Source organism: Schistocerca gregaria, chromosome 2 (assembly GCF_023897955.1).
Source record: "Schistocerca gregaria isolate iqSchGreg1 chromosome 2, iqSchGreg1.2, whole genome shotgun sequence".
Lineage (NCBI taxonomy): Eukaryota > Metazoa > Arthropoda > Insecta > Orthoptera > Acrididae > Schistocerca > Schistocerca gregaria.
This window is the reverse complement of record NC_064921.1, coordinates 854,565,845-854,588,131: the sequence shown is the minus strand read 5'-3', so window position 1 is coordinate 854,588,131 and position 22,287 is coordinate 854,565,845. Positions and strand designations below refer to the sequence as shown.

At 43.5% G+C, this 22,287-nt stretch overlaps 1 protein-coding gene and 1 long non-coding RNA gene across 2 annotated transcripts in view; one reads left to right on the top strand and one right to left on the bottom strand.

Moving 5' to 3' along the window:
* Window positions 1-9,433, top strand: part of LOC126335224 (rRNA methyltransferase 2, mitochondrial) — a 90,574-nt gene extending 81,141 nt beyond the window's left edge. Inside the window, exon 5 of the mRNA XM_049998259.1 lies at window positions 9,161-9,433. The gene's annotated coding sequence lies outside the window, so the exon portion shown is untranslated. The remainder of the gene's footprint in view (window positions 1-9,160) is intronic.
* LOC126335228 (uncharacterized) overlaps window positions 1-22,287 on the bottom strand; it is a 143,084-nt gene that overhangs the window by 55,173 nt on the left and 65,624 nt on the right. The gene's annotated exons all lie outside the window — the stretch shown is intronic.

Below are 22,287 nucleotides of genomic sequence, written 5' to 3'. Positions count from 1 at the left end.
CTGATCGCCAGATCATGTTGTTAGCGGAGAGTCTTCTTAATTAAAATTCGGTGCTGGTTCCTGTGGACGTGGATGGAGCAGCTCATGGGTGCAGGAGGTATTAGTCAGCCACGCACCCTCAGGAGCTCAGTTTGTTAGCACCTGACGAATGTGAATGTCTGATCGCTGAAATATTGTGCCCATTGGACACTATGAGTGACAGTACACCCGTGGACTGTTAAATCAACAGAGACACTGGGAGAAACTGAAGAATCACACCATATACCTTTACAGGGAGGAGAAGTATTGCAGCATGAAGAAGTTTGACAATCTCCACCAGTGAAGGTACTGTTTGCTGTACTCTTGCATTTCTGATGAAATGTCATGCTGAGCATGTAATGCCAAACTTTTCTAAGGTCACACCTTTCATTGATTCCACAACAGCCAGGAAAATTAAGAAGTGAGCCAGCCTTTCTCTGGAATGTGAGAGAATGCACTTTGCCTTTATCTAGACTACGTTTACAACTGGCCAATCATTTTAATTTCTGGACCTGGGATTGGATTGATGGTGTTACCTGGGTTGCAGCTGATTCCACCTATAGAAAGGCCACACAACGTCAAATATCAAAATTCTTACATACGTCTCTGACAAACCATCTCTAAAGGACCTGTACAAGATGGTCATCAATCTGACTGACTGACATGGAGCTGAGTGATGATGGAGAATGGACTTCACTTTGCTCCCTCTCCCCCCTTCCTCCCCCCCTCCTCCCTCCCCCACATACACTTTAGTTGTGAACATCATCAGTGCAGTTGAATAAGTCGTGTCTTGATTACCAGATGAAGTAGTATGCTATGACACTTGTCACGCTCTGATGATAACTAAGCCTACAAAGTCACCCATTACCAACAGAGTGTGGGCAGTGATCCAGGATCTGGGAGAGAGCCCCAAGATTGTTGTCTTACATGCTGACAAAGGGTATTGTTCTTTCCGACAAGGACTACTTTCAGAAAATGCATAGCCTGCTAGACGACAACTCGTACAGGAAGATCAACGCCAACCCCACAAAGAAAGTGAAGTTCAATACTAGGGCTCTTCTCAAGGATGTAGGTCTACCAGAGGGTGTAGCCAAGAAACTGCTACGTCAAGGACCTCTACTGCCAAGACTTTGTCTCCCTAATGTTCACGAAGATAGGGTGCTGTTGCACCCCATTGTCAGCAACATTGAGGCACCCACATATTTGCTGGCAAAATACATACTGGAAATACCAAGCACATATGTGTTATATGCACTCATCATATCTGCAGTTCTGTGGATTTTGTAAAAAGCCTTCAGGGTGAAAGACCCAGCTATCGGGTGAGTTTTGATGCCATTTCATTATTCACCAAGGTACCTCTATGAGAGTCATTAGGGCTTATTGGTCTGGAATTTGATGAGAAGACCACCGATCTTTTCAGGCATGTCCTGACCTCCAAATATTTTAATGGAGAATATCACGAACAAATGGATAGAGTTGCAATGGGCAGCCCACTCTTTGGAGGAGAAAAAGGCAGTCAGTGTCTTTATACCCTATACTGGTATGCTATCGGGAAAAATAGGATGCATATTGAAAAAGCACCAACTAGAAACCATTGTTTGCCCACCTAATAAACCACAAACATTATTGGGAAGTGTCACAGATAACATCGATTTGCGAAAGACCAGTGTATACCAGATTGCACATCTATGTGGGAAGACATATGTTGGACATACAGTGTGGACTGTCAATGCACATCACAAGATGGAGTATGCATGTACCAGGATCTTGTCACGAGTGCTCTCCTTTAGTACATTCTAAGCAGGGTACTAGCAGTAAAAGGCAGCCATGATGGCTGACTAGTGGGATAAGGATATCATGTAGAACAAAGTGGGAATTCTATCAAAATGTCAGAAGTAGTCACAGTCGAGCTACAGTAGCCATTACAAAAGGTATTGTAAGGTGTTTAAAAATGTTGTTACGAAGGCAAAAATTGTGTGGTATCCAAATAGAATAGCTATTTCACAGGTAAAGTTAAAACCATATGGTCAGTTGTGAAGGAAGTGTCTGGTCAGCAGCACAAGGTCATTGTCATAAATTCAGTTTGTGATACAAATATTTCTGTTACTGATGAGTCAGATATATGTACAGTATTCAGCAATCACTTTCTGAGAATTGCTAGTGAGTTAAATAAAAACTTAGTTGCTACTAGCAATCCTATAACTCTATCGGAAAATACCTTCCGAGGCTGATGTCTGGTATACTCCTCTGTGATACTGACAAGGGGGAGATTGAGTCAGTGATTAAATTATTGAAGAGTAAGGACTGTCATGAATATGATAGAGTACGTAGCATATGTTAGCCCAGTGCTTAACCATATTTGCAATTTTTCCTTTAAGAATAGTCAGTTTCCTGAATGATTAAAGTACTCAGTAGTAAAGCCGTTTTATAAACAGGGAGGAAGGGATAATGCAGACAATTTTAGACCAACTCCTATGCCATCAGTGTTTGCTAAAGTACTGGAAAAGTTGTGTATCTAAGGATAATTTATCATTTTATTTCACACAATTTACTATCAAATGTACAGTTCAGTTTTAGAAGTGGTTTAAGAACTGAAAATGCTATATTCTCTTTTTTTTAGCTGGTTTAAACAAAAGGTTTCAAATGCTAAGCATCCTTTTTGATTTAACTAAGGCGCTTAATTGTGTTCATCACAAAATACTGCTCTAGGAGTTGGACCATTATGGAATATGGGGAATATCTCACAACTGGTTCACCTCTTACTTTAACAATAGATCAAAAGGTCATTATCCAAAGTGTTGACAATGGCTATGATGTGGGGTCTGAGTGAGGTATGGTCAAATCACGGGTGCCCCAGAGATAAGTGATGGGGCCTCTCCTGTTCTGTATTTATACAGGGTGTTACAAAAAGGTACGGCCAAACTTTCAGGAAACATTCCTCACACACAAAGAAAGAAAATATGTTATGTGGACATGTGTCCAGAAATGATTACTTTCCATGTTAGAGCTCATTTTATTACTTCTTTTCAAATCTCATTAATCATGGAATGGAAACACAGCAACAGAACGTACCAGCATGACTTCAAACACATTGTTACAGGAAATGTTCAAAATGTCCTCCGTTAGCGAGGATACATGCATCCACCCTCTGTCACATGGAGTCCCTGATGCGCTGATGCAGCCATGGAGAATGGCATATTGTATCACAGCCGTCCACAATACGAGCACAAAGAGTCTCTACATTTGGTACCGGGGGTGCATAGACAAGAGCTTTCAAATGCCCACATAAATGAAAGTCAAGAGGGTTGAGGTCAGGAGAGTGTGGAGGTCACGGAAACGGTCTGCCTCTACCAATCCATCAGTCACCGAATCTGTTGTTGAGAAGCGTACGAACACTTCGACTGAAATGTGTAGGAACTCCATCGTGCATGAACCACATGTTGTGTCGTACTTGTAAAGGCACATGTTCTAGCAGCACAGGTAGAGTATCCCGTATGAAATCATGATAACATGCTCCATTGAGCGTAGGTGGATGAAACTAAAATTAGCTCCAACATAGAAATTAAGCGTTTCCGGACACATGCCCACATAACATATTTTCTTTATTTGTATGTGAGGAATGTTTCCTGAAAGTTTGGCCATACATTTTTGTAACACCCTGTATAAGTGATATGCCATCTATTATTAAAGGGGATTCTAAAATATTTCTGTTCACTGATGACTCTAGCTTGGTAGTAAAGACTGTTGTGAGCAACATTGGCAGCCAGCCGTTGTGGCCATGTGGTTCTAGGCGCTTCAGTCTGGAACCGAGTGACCGCTACAGTCACAGGTTCGAATCCTGCCTCGGGCATGGATGTGTGTGATGTCCTTAGGTTAGTTAGGTTTAAGTAGTTCTAAGTTCTAGGGGACTGATGACCACAGATGTTAAGTCCCATAGTGCTCAGAGCCATTTGAACCAACATTTCAAATCGTGCAATTCATGCACGTAAGTTCATGGCTTGTAAAAAATAAATTAATGCTTAATCACAGTAAGACTCAGTTTTTACATTTTCTAAGACACAGTTCAACAAAATTCGCTATGGTCGCTATGGTTCCTGTAATATCCCTTATAGCCGTGGAGGGCAGGTGTCTGCATTGCCAGGAACCAGGTTTCCTGGAGGGCAATGCAGAAAGCAGGTTTACAGCTTAACAGCTGCCGCAGCTCAGCCAGGTGGTGGAGAAAATCGCCGCAATTCCACTGGAGGATGACGACATCTTGAGACTGGGAAAGCATGAATCATTCAATGAGGCAGTTTATGCCTCAGGGTCACCTGCTGCCACCGACTTTTTGCCTGTGTAGTCTGTATCCATTTTGTCTGAGAGTCCGGCAATATCTAGGTCCTTGGCAAACGCCAGAATCTCCAACTCCTCCACAGACACAGAGCATGGAGGTGTGGGTGCCACTGCACTTCCCTTGGTCTTGAAGACCTTCTGTTTGGATTTCTCTCGCTGTTCCTTGAGATTCTCTAGCTGGGAGGACTTCACTGATTCAGTCTCCAGAACTGAGGATGAGCATGAAGCCGTGCAACCAGCTGCTTTTGAGCTGGCACTTGTCATCTTTTCTACTAGCAGAAACCTGTGAAGGGAGTGATCCATAGGACCCCTTCCTAGCAAGAGCAGCCAAAGAAGTTGTACGCTTCTACAGCTTAGAAGCGGGGACAAACATCCTCGATAGTTGAGGGGGAGGGGGGGGGGCATGTTGCTCCTGAACTAGGGTGTGCAGGAGCAACAGGGTGGGAAGTGCCCCCTCCCCCCTGCTCCCACCACCATCAAGGGGGCAGCATAGTCTTCCAGAGCTGAAAGGTGACTGGGGTTGGCGGAGCTGATGGGGCTAGGGCTAGAACTGTTGTAGCAGCGGCTTAAGACAATGTCATGCATACAGGAAGTAAGCATTCAAATTTCCTCTTAGCCTCAGTGTAGGTTGGCCCAGGGTCTTGTACTCCGTGATTTTCCTTCCTTCCTGGAGAATCCATGAGTCTACCGAGCAAGGTGAACGGTGCTCTCCACAATTGACACAGATGGGAGGCCAGACACATGGAGTATTGGGATGCGATGGGTGTCCGCTATCTCGACATGTGATGCTGGAAGTACAGCAGGAAGACATAGGACCAAACTTCCAACATGTAAAGCAACGCTCGGGGGGGGCGGGGGGGGGGGGGGGCGGGGGGGGGATATAGGGTTTTACATCATAGCGGTAGACCATCAACTTGACCTTCTCAGGTAATGTATCACCCTCGACGGCCAAGATGAAGGCACTGGTGGCAACCTGATTATCTCTCGGACCATGGTGGACACGCCAAACAAAATGTACACCTTGCTGTTCTAAATTGGTGTGCAGCTCATTGTCGGACTGCATAAGAAGGTCCCTGTGAAATATGATACCCTGGACCATATTTAAGCTCTTACAGGGTGTGATGGTTACAGAAACATCCCCAGCCATACTGAGCAGGGGATGCTGTTTTGATCAAGACTGACCCTGACTGCATTTTGGACAATCCCTCCACCTCCCCAAACTTGTCCTATAAATGCTCAACAAAAAACTGAGCCTTCATCGTCATGAAAGATTCCCCATCAGCTCTCGAACATACAAGGTACTGGGGTGAATAAGAGCTGCTGCCATCATTAGCCTGATGTTCCTCTATGGTGTGGCCAGGGAGCGGAACGATTTGGTGTCATCCTTTTGTGCACTGAACTGAGCCCGTGAACACTTAGAGAGTGCTTGTATGTGACTACCAGAAAGGACGGCCATTGCCGGGAGTCCCGATGCTCCAGGTGGATGGGTATCTACCCCTTGGCATACATGGGAAGTTAATGGTGCTGGCACGAGCAGAGCAATCCCTGTGTGGTCAGGGGGCTACAGCCAACAGGTACTTGGTGGCCCCACCACAACGGACACCTCTGCTGTCACTGTTGAATCTCCCCCACACGGGAACATCGATGTGATGGTTGAGCAGGTGACTAGAACAGTTGTTTCTGTGGCAGAAATCACTATCCCTCGCTCTTTAGGGTCCCCTGGCAAAAGACAGTTCTTTGGTGGTCACTGGAAGTCGCTGAAGCAATTAAGGATGGTTGGCGAGCTCTACAGTGGCATAAGCGGCAACCTTCACTGGTGCATCTCATAGCCTTTAAACGGCTCCATGCTCGTGTTCACCAACTTATCAAATGAAGGAAGGAGGAGTGTTGGGAGAGAGAGGTCTTGACCATTGGGTGCCATATGTCACCTTCCCAAGTCTCGGCAAAGATCAAATGTCTTTTCGGGTACCAGACCCCAACAGGTGTTCCTGGTGTTACCATAAATGGCGTGTTATCTACAGCGCAAATGCGATTGCCGAGCACTTTGCTCAAGCCTCTGCATCGGAGAATTGCCCCCAGTCTTTCACACTCTCAAATGGTGGCTGGAAGGGAAAGTACTCTCATTTACTACATGCCACAGTGAATCCTGTAATGCCCTATTTACGCAGTGGAAGCTCCTCTGTGCCCTTGCACATTGCCCCGACACAGCTCCTGGACCAGACAGATCCACAGTCAGAAGATTAAACATCTCTCATCTGACTACAAGCACTATCTCCTCGTCATCTTCTAGCGGATCTGGTGCGATGGTGTCTTTCCATTGCAGTGGTGGGAGAGCACCATCTGGTGGGAGAGCGTCATCATTCCAGTGCTCAAACTCAGTAACTCAAACTCAGTAAAAAAACCCTTGATGTGGCCCATCAGCCTCACCAACGTTCTTTGTAAGCTGCTGGAACGTATGGCGCTGGTTGGGTTGGGTCCTGGAGTAACGTGGCCTACTGGCTCCATGTCAGAGCAGCTGCCGCCAGGGTCACTGCACCATTGATAACCTTGTGTCCCCAGAGTCTGCCATTCGAACAGCCTTTTCCAGACGCCAACACCTGGTTGCCGTCTTTTTTTATTTATGAAAAGCATATGACACGACTTGGCAAAATTATATCTTTGCCACATTATGTGAGTGGGGTCTCCGAGGTCCACTCCACATTTTTATCCAGAATTTCCTGTTGCTACGTACTTTCCGTGTCCAAGTTGATGCCTCCCATGGTTCCCTCCATATCCAGGAGAACTGAGTCCTCCAGTGCTCAGTATTGAGTGTGTCTCTGTTTTTAGTGGCCATTAATGGTCTAGCAGCAGCTGTCGGGCCCTCCGTCTCACCTTCTCTGTATGCAGACGACTTCTGCATTTCGTATTGCTCCACCAGTACGGGTGTTGCCAAGCGGTGCCTGCAGGGAGCCATCCACAAGGCACAGTCATGGGCTCTAGCCCATGGTTTTCAGTTTTCAGCTGCAAAGTCGTGTTATGCACCTCTGTCGGCATCATACCATTCATCCAGAACCAGAACTTTACCTTAATGATGATCCACTCAGTGTAATGGAGACATATCAATTTTTAGGACTGAGTTTTGATGTCCGATTGACTTGGCTTCCTCACCTTTGTCAACTTAAGTGCTGGCATCGCCTCAATACTCTCTGCTACCTGAGCAACACCAACTGGGGTGCAGATCGCTTTACGCTGCTGCAGCTCTACAGAGCACTCGTTGAATCCCACCTTGACTATGGGAGTCTTGTTTATGGTTCGGTAGCACTCTCCGCATTGCGTTTACTCGACGCAGTGTGCCACTGTTGTGTTCGCCTTGCAACAGGAGCTTTTAGGACGAGTCCAGTGACCAGCGTCCTTGTGGAAGCCAGGGTGCCTTCATTGCAGGTTAGGCATGCACAACTGCTGGCCAGTTACATAGCACCCGTTCGTAGTTCTCCTGCGCTTCTGAATCACCATCTCCTTTTCCCACCCATGGCGCTTCATCCCCACATCCCCAGCCCAGGTCAGGGCTTCCAATTGCAGTTAGTGTCCAATCCCTTCTTTCTGAATTGGAGTCCTTGACTTTTCCACCCATACTTGATGCCCATTCATGTACACCTCCATGATGGACACGTAGGCCGCAGCTTTGCCTGGACCTTTTACATGGCCCTAAGGAGTCGGTTAACCCTGCAGCTCTCCGCTACCATTTCCTCTCGATTCTTGACAAGTACCAAGGCTCCGAAGTGGTTTACATTGATGGCTGATGCTCACATCGGATTTGCGTATGTCCAAGGATGACATATTGAAGAACAATCCTTGCCCGATGGCAGCAGTTTTTTCACTGCTGAGCACTGAAACTTTCTGGTCGTTCAGTGGTGTTTGTCTGGACCCCAGGTCACGCCAGAATCCCAGGCAATGAACTTGCCGACAGGCTGGCCAAACAGGCTACGCAGATACCGCTTATGGAGATTGGCTTCTCTGCAACTGACCTGCGTTCAGTACTATGCCGCAAGGTTGTGTGGTTTTGGGAAATGAAATGGCATAACCTCAGCATGCACACCAAACTGCGTGCCATTAAGGAGACTACAAATGTGTGGCAGTCCTCCATGTGGGCCTCCCGCAGGGATTCTGTGGTTCTCTGCCGGCTCCGCATTGGCCACGCTTGGATGACACATGGCTACCTCCTGCGCCATGATGACCCACCTCAGTGTCGGTGCGGTACCCAGCTTACAGTGGCCCATATCTTGTTGAGCTGTCCTTCCTTGGCTGCCCTGCGACAGACTCTTCAGTTACCGGACTCGTTGCCATTAATTTTAGCTGACAACACCTCATTAGCTAATTTACTTTTACTTTTTATATGCGACTGTGGGTTTATCATTCTATATAAGTTTTAGCACATGTCCTTTGTCCCTTTGTGTTTTCTGTTCTAATGCTTTTAGGGTGGATGTTTTAATGTGTCGCAGAGTGGCTGGCTTCTCCTCTTTCTTCTCATGGTCGGCCAGCCACAGTCATCTGCTCTCTTGTTGTTACCTCTTCTACCTGTTTCTTGCTTCTCTCTATGGTTTTCTTTTCCTGTTTTTATCCACAGTAGTGTTGGTTGTCCTCCTGTCATCCTTCTGGTTCTTCCTTTCTCTTGTTGTTGTGCTGTATGTCTCCTTTCTTTTCTTCTTTCTGTTGTGTAATTATTTTTTTGGGAACAAGGGACTGATGACTACGCAGTTTGGTCCCTTCCCCTCTCTTTTAAACCAACCAACCAACCAACTAACCAACCAATGATACTGGCATGTGCCTGCAGGCACGTACCATGGATGGAGCGGCTCACGGGGGCAGAGGACAGTAGCCGGCCACGCGCCAACAGGAGCTCAGTTCGTCAGCACACCTGACGATGGTGACGTGTCTGATTGCCGAAATATTGTGCTCATTGGACACTGTGAACCACCAGTGTACCCTTGGACTGGTTGATCAACATATATGTCTTGAGAAACTGAAGAATCACTTTGTTGGGCAGTTCTTGGGAGTGCCTAAAACTTGTTATAAGTTTTCAATAAAAAGTTACAGCAAGTAATAGCCCATTTGGCAAAGATGGTTAAAATATCTGGAATCCTATTGCTGTCCATTTCATTATTCCTAGTCATGCAAATAATAGATTTTGATATCATGAAAGGTTTTCCATTTAGTTCCGATACCCCAAAAGCAGTTAGTTCATCCTTCTTGAAGTGTTTTGAATAATTTTAGCTGCATTTTTGGACAGATTTATCTGTTATGCAACCAATGTTTTAGTCCATCCCAGATATGTTTCATGAATTACTACTTATATAGTTTTGAACAGATTAATCCCCCAGAGCCACCTGATTGTTTGAACACTGATGGACCTGTCACTGCTCCGTGGACAGGAACAACATTATGGTGGTTACTGCACGTTTTAAGTACTAGGTTGTTAATCCAAACGTTACATCACTGGATATTGACAGTGAGATAGATGCAGACTCAATGGAGACTGTTTGTCCAAAGAGAGCAGGGCAGCACTGATATTGTCAGCACATCCTGTGGCCAAGCTCATTGTAATAATCTGCCCAAAAAGATTACTGTATGTGACAATTGTGTCCCATACCACTGGGCTGTATGCTGACTTAGCATTAGTTGATTCCTGTATGTGCACTGAACTGTCATACTAGTCATTATTTATATCAGGTATCAGCAACTGTGAAGCATTGGTGAACATTTTTCTCACAAGTACAAAACTGATTATAAGAACATTAGATTCTCATTAATGTAACAGAAAGTGCGCGTTAAGGGTAAAAACGGGTAGTAATTTAACCGCTTCATAGCCTCTGACACTCACTTGACTGCCAACATTTTCACTGTTAGCTGAATGTTTCTGGTAAGAGATCAACTTACTCAAATTTTTTATCTTTGCCAATGCAAGATATGTTTTGCTTGTTAAAGAATTTGCACCATGTGCCAGACCCAGTAACCATGAATTTTCTCCAGCTCGCCCCTGATAAAAAACAAAAAAAAAGAGCGCTAAAATTATCTGGCCGAACTAACCACACTTTTCTAAAACCCATCTTCCAGTTGCATTATTGGTAACCATCAAATTGGGCTTCAAAACAGTTTTCTGTATACAATAAACACCTTGAAGTGATGACAAAGATGATAGAAACTCTTATGGAATAACCAGCGCACTTGCTGTTTTCCAGTAGCTTTCAGAACAGCCAATGCTGTCAACTGTGGTGCATGCCATGTTGTGTAGTTGTTAGTGCTGCTGGCTGGTGTACTGCAGGTCACCAGTTTAACCCCATTTGTTATGTAGTATTTATAATTTCTGTAAGGTTTTTGAAATATGTTATTTGTGCAGTGTTTGTATATTGTGGAATATTTGATGTTGTTATAAATAGCAGCATTCGGAAATGTTCCATTTTTTTATAAATAGCAGCACTCTCGGTACAGGAGTTCAGCTCTTTTCTGGCTGTATGTTGGTGACAGCAGTAAACATACTTTCAGTACTAGGTGTAGACCTTAACTGACCACCCTGCCCATCATCTTTGGACTTCATTGTGGTTTAGACATGACACTGTTTGGAGGAGATGCAGAGTTCTCCAAACTTCAAAACATCTATGTTACCATGGCTCCAGATATATAATGTAAAAGCCATTGTCTAAGTAGAGAGAAATGGGAACACAAGCAGTACCTTGTTCCAGTGATTCATGTATTCAGGGGACAAATGGATTCCAAAACAGCAATAAATCAGCTGCACACCAGGCATCCATCATTGTTTTCTGGAGAGGTTGGTCAGAACCTGAGAAAATAGCTGAAAGGATTCAACTGAGTCACCATATACAACAAGTAGGATGACGTGATACATTTGGCAAATGTGTACTTCTACTTGGGCAGCACAGCCCAGCAGCGGTTCAGCAATGATGGAGAGAAGCTGAATACTGGTACAAATTCCAAGCCGAACTGTAAAAAGTGTTTGGCAGCATCAGTAGCCAAGTGCACTTACTGGAAGAACAAAATTAAGAACATAGACCATCATAAGAGAAACGACACATCATACGTACAGAATGTTATGGTGCTGTGTCACATTGTGAAACCAAATAAGACAGACGCCAACTAAATCACATACTTGATGAAAGAAGTTTCAGGAGACATGCACAAGCTTATTTAGGCTGTCACAAAAGGTGCTGCCAGTGAATTGTGGGAATGCAACAGAAAAGCATGTCGCAAAAGACTTATGAGTGCCTACGGAATATGGTCCCTTTAACAGTTGTGGAAGACTACCATGAGCTAGCCATTCTTTACATCAAATAGTAACGGACGAGATATGGCAGTGCATGATGGCCAGAAACGTTGGACAAAATACACAAGAGAAGGCAGCCATGAATGTTAACCCCATCTGTCAGGAGGTGATAAAGAATATTGAAGAAGAATTATATTGATCCTTAGCACCAATTTCTGCCACTAAATGAACATGCCAGGAAGAACGGACTTGACCAACTCAGAGTTATTCAACATGACAACCCAGCATCTGACCAACCTTGGCACAACCATGTCCTCCACGAGATACAGTGCCCTGCAGAAGTACAAACATTTGGAGGACAGAAAAGAACGCAACAGCATGCTTTTCACTGTGCATGCCAGTCAACTGCAGATGATTGTAGTCAACAATAGGGATGACGCCCACTGTCATACCTTGGATAAGGTCATTCCCAGATACACTGTATCCATTCCCCATTGCTATACAGAGGTACCAGCTCCTTGTCTAACTTCAGAAACACTAAGCGATGTGACCTGGACGACAATTCGCGTCCCCATTGTGCACATCTTGTGAATGGTTTCCTTCAGGATAACAACATTGCTCAACTAGAGTGGTCAGCATGTTTTCCAGACATAAACCCTATCAGAACATACCTGGGATAGATTGAAAAGGGCTGTTTATGGAAGACGAGACCCACCAACCACTCTGAGGGATCTATACCAAATTGCTGTTGAGGAGTGCGACATTCTGGACCAATAGTTCCTTGATGAACTTGTGGATAGTATGCCACAACGAACACAGGCATGCATCGATGCAAGAGGACGTGCTACTGGGTATTATAAATACTGGGTGTACAGCAACCTGGACCACCACCTCTGAAGGTCTCACTGTGTGGTTTTCATGAGCAATAAAAAGAGTGGAAATGATTAGGTTGATCTCTCTTCCAATTTTCTGTACAGGTTCTGGAATTCGCAGAACCGAGGTGATCCAAAACTATTTTTGATGTATGTCACAGATTACCTGGGTAAGAGCAAGAATTTGTATATTGTAGTATTTGAAAATGTAAAAGAGCCTGGTGTAGGGTAGGATTACATCCAGAGACAGGGATTTTCAATGTTAGGCCTTTTGGAGTAACTCCAAAGGGCAAGCAGATTTAAAGAAACAGAATGTGGAACCTATGGCTCCTACTCGTAAGAACATTCCCTCTGAAAGATTTACCCCATGCACCCTCCTACCACCACCTATAGCAGCCCTGTAACTGGCAAAACATATACTATCAAAGGGAGAGCAGTCACCTGTGAAACAACACGTCATATAAGAGTTGTTATGTGAACATTGTTTGACAAATTGCCGTGATTATTACCAAATTATCATTTAGGATGAATGGGCATAGACAGAATGTGTATACTGGCAACACACTATCCTGTTGCAGAGCATGCTCTATGTGGCATCGATGCATGTTTCTCCATATGCACCATCTTCCCCCAGACACCAGTTTCTCAGAACTTGATTCTCGCCACCCACCTAGCCATAATTTATGTTAATTTCATCTGTTTCAGCATTTTTTCCTCAGCAACCACTCCTTTCATCACTCAATTTTAGTTTTCTATAGCTTTCATTTTCTTACCTGTCTATTTTTCGCTCTGCAGTTCCCACATCTGTTACATACAATGCACTTAGCTTTGTACTCTTATTAACTCGTGCACAGTGTTTTAGCAGTAATCTCTGTCTTGTATATTACGCCGTCCTCTACCTTTAAGCTCTCAGGTTTTCAAATCTCATCCGGTGCAGTCCCCACAATCAGTCTTTCCTTCTCATCCCGTCTGGTAAGTCTCCCCTTACCCACAATTCCAGATGACTTTTCCAGAATCTACCCCTTTTCCTAGACTTCTCGAATCCTTTTACTTCGCCCCTCTTGCTTCCCTTCAACCCTTCTGCCGGAAGGAGGAGCCACTGGCTCCAAAAGCTTGCATAATTATAAAAAAAATTTATGTGCTTGTTCTGCCACAGCTTGGTGAGTAGATTTTTTATCTATCCAATTACATTATTTTGTCAAAAATTGATAGTTTTACTATTAAGATGCATAGGTCTTCCTCTAGCAAAAATAACTAAAGTCTGAAATGGTCACCTTATCGATCCGTGTGAGATTTCACTCTAAGACAAAAAACACCTATGAAGGAGTTATGCAAACTGGTAACAAACCGATAGTCGTACAGGTATCGAAAATTTTGGCAACCGATAGATGAATGTGTGACGCTGCAGATTTTGACGATGTAACGCATCAATTAGTCATAATTTGGCACAATATCCCTCAGGAGGACATGTGACAAATTTGTCAGTCAAGGCCAATCCGAATAATTGCTTCCATAAGGGCCAGAAGTGGGTCGATGCGTTATTGACTTACTCAGTTCGTGAAGCTCTTTCACTTGAATAAATTATGCTGTTTTTGTGAAATTGTAATTACTTGTCTATGTGTACATGTACTTCACATCTAGCGATTTCTGTCCCTTCATGGAGCGCCTTGTTAGTGTATAAGTGTTAAATGAAAGTAACATGGATTCGTGAATAGACATTATAGATACGGTAATCTTCAGATGCAGTACATGTTTGTTGCAAGTAAAATTAAAACAAATTAAGGCTGTTATCATACAATGCTATTGTTAAAAGAAAAGTGACATTCAAAACATTTAGTAGACAATTATGATTGTGATTCATATTGCGATTGCTGTTATTAATTAGTATAACATACTAATGTCGAGGGACATGAAAGGGAAGCAGTGGTTGGGAAGGCAGTGAGACAGGTTTGTAGCCTCTCCCGATGCTATTCAATCTGTATATTGAGCAAGCAGTAAAGGAAACAAAAGAAAAGTTCAGAGTAGGTATTATAGTCCATGAAGAAGAAATAAAAACTTTGACGTTTGCCAATGACATTGTAATTCTGTCAGAGACAGCAAAGGACTTGGAAGAGCAGTTGAACAGAATGGACAGTGTCTTGAAAGGAGGGTATAAGATGGACATCAACAAAAGCAAAACGGGGATAATGGAATGAAGTCAAATTAAATTGAGTGATGCTGAGGGAATTAGATTAGGAAATGAGACACTTAAAGTAGGAAAGGAGTTTTGCTATTTGGGGAGCAAAATAACTGATGATGGTTGAAGTAGAGAGGATATAAAATGTAGACTGGCAATGGCGAGGAAAGCGTTTGTGAAGAAGAGAAATTTGTTAACATCGAGTATTGATTTAAGTGTCAGGAAGTCATTTCTGAAAGACATGGAGTGTAGCCATGTATGGAAGTGAAACATGGACAATAAATAGTTTAGACAAGAAGAGAATAGAAGCTTTCAAAATGTGGTGCTACAGAAGAAGGCTGAAGATTTGATGGGTAGATCACATAACTAATGAGGAGGTATTGAATAGAATTGGGGAGAAGAGGAGTTTGTGGCACAACTTGACTAGAAAAAGGGATCGGTTGGTAGGACATGTTCTGAGGCATCGAGGGATCACCAATTCAGTACTGGAGGACAGCGTGGAGGGTAAAAATTGTAGAGGAAGACCAAGAGATGGATACACTAAGCAGATTCAGAAGGATGTAGGCTAGGGTGTGCATTCATCCCTTTTTTCCCGGGACAGTCACATTTTTTTCCAAAATGTCCCGCTGTCCCAAAAGTTTTTTTGGGGATGCTCAAATGTCCCATTTTTTTATGATTTCATGTGGCTAGAGTATTTTACGCTACTGGCTGTTTGACTTGCAATTAACAGTGCAATTATTTATGCTAGGAAGCGTGTGATGACTTTCAGCACACCCCAAACATGTACCGAACTTTCAAAAATCGCAAGTAATTTTAAATCCACTATAGGTTATGAATGACAACCAAGATTCTTATCTTCTAAATCAATCCACTTAATCTGTCCTTTCGGTCCAGAAATACTCTACACCACTGATACTTGCTATCTGGCTTTCATCACCACACTGTTCATGTTTTGCACTGTGCAATCACTGTTTCATTATGCCAACACGTAAATGTAATTTTAACAGCAATATAAAAAGCGAGCTTCCTTCAATCACTGGTAGTGGAGAAACTGTAGAATGTACGTTGTGCAGATCAAATTTGCTATTGGTCATGGTGGAAGATCTGACATTGTGAATGCAACAAAACACAGTGAATAATATAGTAGGTGTTGGCTGTCCAGCACATGTGATGCACAATTCCTTACAAACTGGCTCAGATTGCCTACCCATCGACTGCCAATTAATTATAAACAAAATCTACCAGCATTTCCACATATATACAGTAAGGGTTGAATCTCTTAAGTCATTCTGTAAGTTAACTGAAACTGAATACAAAACTTGGGCACAGAAAGACAAGGTGGCTATCTCTGCTACCAGCAGTGGAAAGAATTGTAGAGATATTTCCTGCTTTGAAATCATATTTTATTTCCCTTGATAAGTGTCCTGTTATCCTTAAACAATTCTTTGGTAACCCTGTGTCTATTGTTCTTCTACATTTTCTTGTGAATCAGCTAAAACCTTTCTCTGCAACAATTAAATGTATTGAAAAACAAGAAATCACAATAGTGAAAGTTTATCAATAAATAAACAAATTGCAATGTAGAAAATCTGAAAGATTTCTCACATCCTTTGTACATGAGACCCTAAGAAAGGTGGAAGAAGAGGGTGAAATTACTGTAGAACAATTTCATATTTTTGCTGACATCTTCTATGACTCTTGCATTGAGTATATTAAAGAATGGTGTTTACCATTTCACACACCTTTTAAAGTGTTTGTCTGGGTGAATACTGAAAAGGAGCAGCTACAGTGGAAGGATATTGAGGACAGTTGTGTTTTTGTTAAAAGTATTGTACCAAATTTTCCTATTGATGAAGACGAACTGTTCGATGAATTTTCAGGTGCACAGAACTTCATAAAAAGTGAAGAAGGAGATAAAGAGTGTTAGTGCAACATGGTGTAAAATATTTGCTTATTTCAAAAGTAAAAAACATTAACATGAAAAACATTATTGATTTGGTGGAGTATTGTCTGGCAATTCCTGGTCAAATGCTGCTGTGGAACGTGTGTTTTCGTTAGTGAACCCTTTGTGGTCAGATGAAAAAAGCAGAATGAAAGTTGTCAAAACACACTTTAATGTTGTATCGTGTACTGACTTTTATGATACAATTTCAAACGAAAATGCATTTCTTGATAAAGTACATATCTGAGTGCACATTGTAAAGGTAAACTTGTATGTGTATTAAATTTAGTCAATACAATATTTATGTCCCATTTTTTTCTTCATTGTCCCAGGTTTTTCTCTAACTTATTTTAAATGTCCCCTTTTTCAATGAAAATGAAATGGACACCCTAATGTAGGCTGCAGTAGATACTGGGAGATGAAGAAGCTTGCACAGGATAGAGTAGCATGGAGAGCTGCATCAAACCAGTCTCAGGACTGAAGACCACAACAACAACAACAACATACTAATTTATATAGGTTACCAATTATTAGCAAGATTGGTAGCGGAAGATGAAGTAAAGTGGCCAGGATGGGAAAAGTGCCAATTGCATATTTTTTGCCCTGAACAGCGCAGTTGCCTGCCGAGAAGCGGTCACACTGGTTCTAATATACATTGCTATTTGTGAGTGAGACTGACAGTCGAAGCTTGTTCCGTTATTTTAGTAAAAACATTGTTTTGTTTTTGTGTCGTCTGATGCAAGATAAGTCATTTATATTGTTACATTACCTCACTTGTATGGAGAGTAATAAGTTTTTCTAAATAACATCCTTAGGCCTACAAATGCCTGTTTGATAGTTTCTTCTGTTGATCACTGTTTTTGATATGGCATCCGATCAGGGAATATGGCCACACTACTCGTCGGGAATAGTGGTCAAGGTGTTCACCTCAACAACATTTAGTTACTTCCAAAAAACACACAAAATACAAGAGATAAAGCTGACTTCTAACTCCTGTTATATACAGAACTGTCATCCACCATTCTATCCCTTTCTGACTCTTTTGAATTAATTAACTTACATTATTTGAAACCATCTCAATGTCCTAATACAAAAGTCCAACTGAAAACAGTCCGCTGCAGCCACTTGGTATCCGTCCAAGGCGTGGAGATTCCTCGAAAATGTAACCGGAAATCAGAAAAACAAACATGGGATTCTCTTTCGATGACACTGCCCACAGTACCCGCATTGCTAAGCAAGGAGTTCTGATATATTATTTTCCTTTTCACTAAAAAGTATTTGGTGTGATACCTTGTAATATATAGACTGCAAATGTACAAGTGATAAGCTATCAATAACCGTGGTTTGGCTGAAGTTGAATTTCTGTTTGAGTTGCTAGTTTAAGCACCGCTCTCCCCCCCCCCCCCCCCCCCTCCCCTCTGCCATCGTATGCGGCCTAACATGTCGCCCCTCAATGTCGATATTGGCTCTTAAGCAAAATAGCTTGATGACGACTGATCTAGATAGTGGGTCCAGTGAAATAAATATATAAAATACAGGAGGAGGATGCCTTTCTCTTCATCTCTAGCAAAGAAGAAGAAGGAGGAGGAGGAGGAGGAAAAAAAGGAAATTGAAAAGGAAGTAGGGTGTAGAATAATAACCACTACCTGTCACAATAAAAGGTAATTTTATTTAATGCACGAGCTATTTCGGGTTTGTGCCCATCTTGATGTTGTTTTGCATTCAGTTACATGTTTCAGTGCTCAACGTTGGAGATGACTCTTTAAATAAGAAACAGATAATGTGTTGATGACTAAATAGGCATAACTGGAAGCTGATAAGTGATGTGTTGAAAAGTATTACAGTACTTAAATATAGCTTGAGTATCCATGTCGTTCCCGCATTTCATTCATCACATTCGATTTTTTACACATTAACCGTATGTTATACATCATGGTAAATATTCGTGCTTCCGTGTTATGCCTTCGATGCAGTAGATGAACAACTTCAGAAGGACATACATTCATAACATCTAACCTTTGGGTCCATTTCTAAAAGGAAGAATAGTTACAGGTTTATTAAAAAGGGAGCCAATTTCCTCGTCTGTGTGGTCGATATAGATGGTAAACATGGAATGTGGGTCCCTTTATTGAGGTACAAAACTGTTTTTCTTACTGTTGCTAGCTTTGTGTGGTTCTCACTACAGTTCATCTCTACTGACCGAAGCATATGTTAGATTGTCGGATACAACTGTGTTCAAGAGTTCTTTAAAGTGTAAGAAGTTAGTTGAAAATAAACTAAATTCCGTCAAAGCAGGCAGTTGTGTGAAGACTGTAATTACTTTCCTCTTGTAATTGTTGTTGTTGAAGGTTTTGTTCGGTATGTCATCCTTCATACTGTGTCCCTTCGAAGGCAGTTTTGAAGATGCCGGTAGGTACTGTCAAACAAGGCATGTGTTGCACAACTTTGTAACTGATGCAAAGACTGGCAGCTTGCTTTAAATGTTCAAAAATGTAAAGTTGTGCACTTCACAGAACCAAAGGGAGAAGTATCTTGCATCTATAGTATCAACGAGTCGCAGTTGGAGTCAATCAACTCACACAAGTATCTAAATGTAACTCTTGTGGGGATTAGGCTCGTTTGTAGGTAAAGCAGGTGGCAGTCCTCGGTTTATTAGTACACTCTTGGAAATTGAAATAAGAACACCGTGAATTCATTGTCCCAGGAAGGGGAAACTTTATTGACACATTCCTGGGGTCAGATACATCACATGATCACACTGACAGAACCACAGGCACATAGACACAGGCAACAGAGCATGCACAATGTCGGCACTAGTACAGTGTATATCCACCTTTCGCAGCAATGCAGGCTGCTATTCTCCCATGGAGACGATCGTAGAGATGCTGGATGTAGTCCTGTGGAATGGCTTGCCATGCCATTTCCACCTGGCGCCTCAGTTGCACCAGCGTTCGTGCTGGACGTGCAGACCGCGTGAGACGATGCTTCATCCAGTCCCAAACATGCTCAATGGGGGACAGATCCGGAGATCTTGCTGGCCAGGGTAGTTGACTTACACCTTCTAGAGCACGTTGGGTGGCACGGGATACCTGCGGACGTGCATTGTCCTGTTGGAACAGCAAGTTCCCTTGCCGGTCTAGGAATGGTAGAACGATGGGTTCGATGACGGTTTGGATGTACCGTGCACTATTCAGTGTCCCCTCGACGATCACCAGAGGTGTACGGCCACTGTAGGAGATCGCTCCCCACACCATGATGCCGGGTGTTGGCCCTGTGTGCCTCGGTCGTATGCAGTCCTGATTGTGCGCTCACCTGCACGGCGCCAAACACGCATACGACCATCATTGGCACCAAGGCAGAAGCGACTCTCATCGCTGAAGACGACACGTCTCCATTCGTCCCTCCATTCACGCCTGTCGCGACACCACTGGAGGCGGGCTGCACGATGTTGGGGCGTGAGCGGAAGACGGCCTAACGGTGTGCGGGACTGTAGCCCAGCTTCATGGAGACTGTTGCGAATGGTCCTCGCCGATACCCCAGGAGCAACAGTGTCCCTAATTTGCTGGGAAGTGGCGGTGCGGTCCCCTACGGCACTGCGTAGGATCCTACGGTCTTGGCGTGCATCCGTGCGTCTCTGCGGTCCGGTTCCAGGTCGATGGGCACGTGCACCTTCCGCCGACCACTGGCGACAACATCGATGTACTGTGGAGACCTCACGCCCCACGTGTTGAGCAATTCGGCGGTACGTCCACCCGGCCTCCCGCATGCCCACTATACGCCCACGCTCGAAGTCCGTCAACTGCACATACGGTTCACGTCCACGCTGTCGCGACATGCTACCAGTGTTAAAGACTGCGATGGAGCTCCGTATGCCACGGCAAACTGGCTTACACTGACGGCGGCGGTGCACAAATGCTGCGCAGCTAGCGCCATTCGACGGCCAACACCGCGGTTTCTGGTGTGTCCGCTGTGCCGTGCGTGTGATCATTGCTTGTACAGCCCTCTCGCAGTGTCCGGAGCAAGTATGGTGGGTCTGACACACCGGTGTCAATGTGTTCTTTTTTCCATTTCCAGGCGTGTATAATACTACGGAAAAGCAACCGCTCTACAAAGAAGAATACGTACAAAAAAACTCCTGCAACGTGTATTATAATACTGCTCAAAGTGCTGGACCTCAGAGATTTTTTCCTTGTGAGTCCTAAGTCTTCTGATTGGTTTGATGTGGTCCGCCACGAATTCCTTTCCTGCGCCAACCTTTACATCCTAGAGTAGCATTGGCAACATAGGTCCTCAGTTATTTGTTGGATGTATTTCAATCTCTGTCTTCCTCTATAAAGTTTTTACCCTCTACAGTACCAAATTGGAGAACCTCCTCATTCCTTACCTTATCAGTCCACCAGTCTTCAACATTCTTTTGTAGCGCCACATCTCAGATGCTTCGATTCTCTTCCCTTCCGTTTTCCCCAAAGTCCATGTTTCTAGTGAAACCATACGGTGCTGTGCTCCAAAAGTGCATTCACAGAAATTTCTTCCTGAAATTAAGGCCAGTGTTTGATACTAGTAGACTTCTTTTGGCCAGGAATGCCCTTTCTGCCTATGCTAGTCTGCGATTTATCTCCTCCTTGCTCCGTCCGTAATGGGTTATTATGCTGCCTAGGTGGCTGAAGCCGTTAATTTCATCTATTTCGTCATCACCAGCTTTGATCGTAAGTTTCTTGCTGTTCTCAAGTTCTACTAATTCCCATTACTTTTGTCTTTCCTCTCAGGCTTCCATAGTCCCAGAAGCCGGCGATAAGTTACGTAAAACGATGGACTTACATTATGGTATCAAAGATAGCAGACTCCCTTACAAGATACACTATAAGACAAATAAAAAGAAAAGAAATGCACCACGAAGCAATTATCCGAATGGGACGGGAGTCAATAATGCGTTGGTCCACCTCTGGCCCTTATGCAAGGAGTTATTCAGCTTGGCACTGACTGATAATGTTGTTTACTCTCAATCCATATTCTGTACTCATTAGACTGTTTATTCCATTCAACAGATCCTGTAATTCTGCTTCACGTTCACTGGGGTCTGTAATTTCATACGCAAATCTTATCATTGATATCCCTTCACCATGGATTTTAATCCAACTCTTGAACCTTTCTTTTATTTCTGGCATTGCTGATAGCCTTGGAGATCTTCAGCTGCCGGCTGGGGTGGCCGAGCGGTTCTAGGCTCCACAGTCTGGAATCGCGCGACCACTACCGTCGCAGGCTCGAATCCTGCCTGGATCCTGCATGGATGTGTGTGATGTCCTTAAGTTAGTTAGGTTTAAGTAGTTCTGAGTTCTAGGGGACTGATGACCTCAGAAGTTAAGTCCCATAGCGCTCAGAGCCATTTGAACCTTCAGCTGTATGTCTTCATTCCTTATTACTTCCGTATCCCATTTCTTTGTGCAATGTTTCTTCCTGGCTAATCTCTTAAACTCCAGCCTACTCTTCATCCTTATTAAATTGTGATATGAGTCTATATCTGCTCCTGAGCACGCCTTGAAATCCAATATCTGATTTCGGAATCTTTGCCCGACCATGGTGTAATCTAGCTGAAATCTTCCCCTATCTCCTAGCCTTTCCCTAGTATGTCTCCTCCTCTTTGAATCTTGGAAAGTGTATTCACTATTACTAGCTGAAATTTGTTGAAGAACTC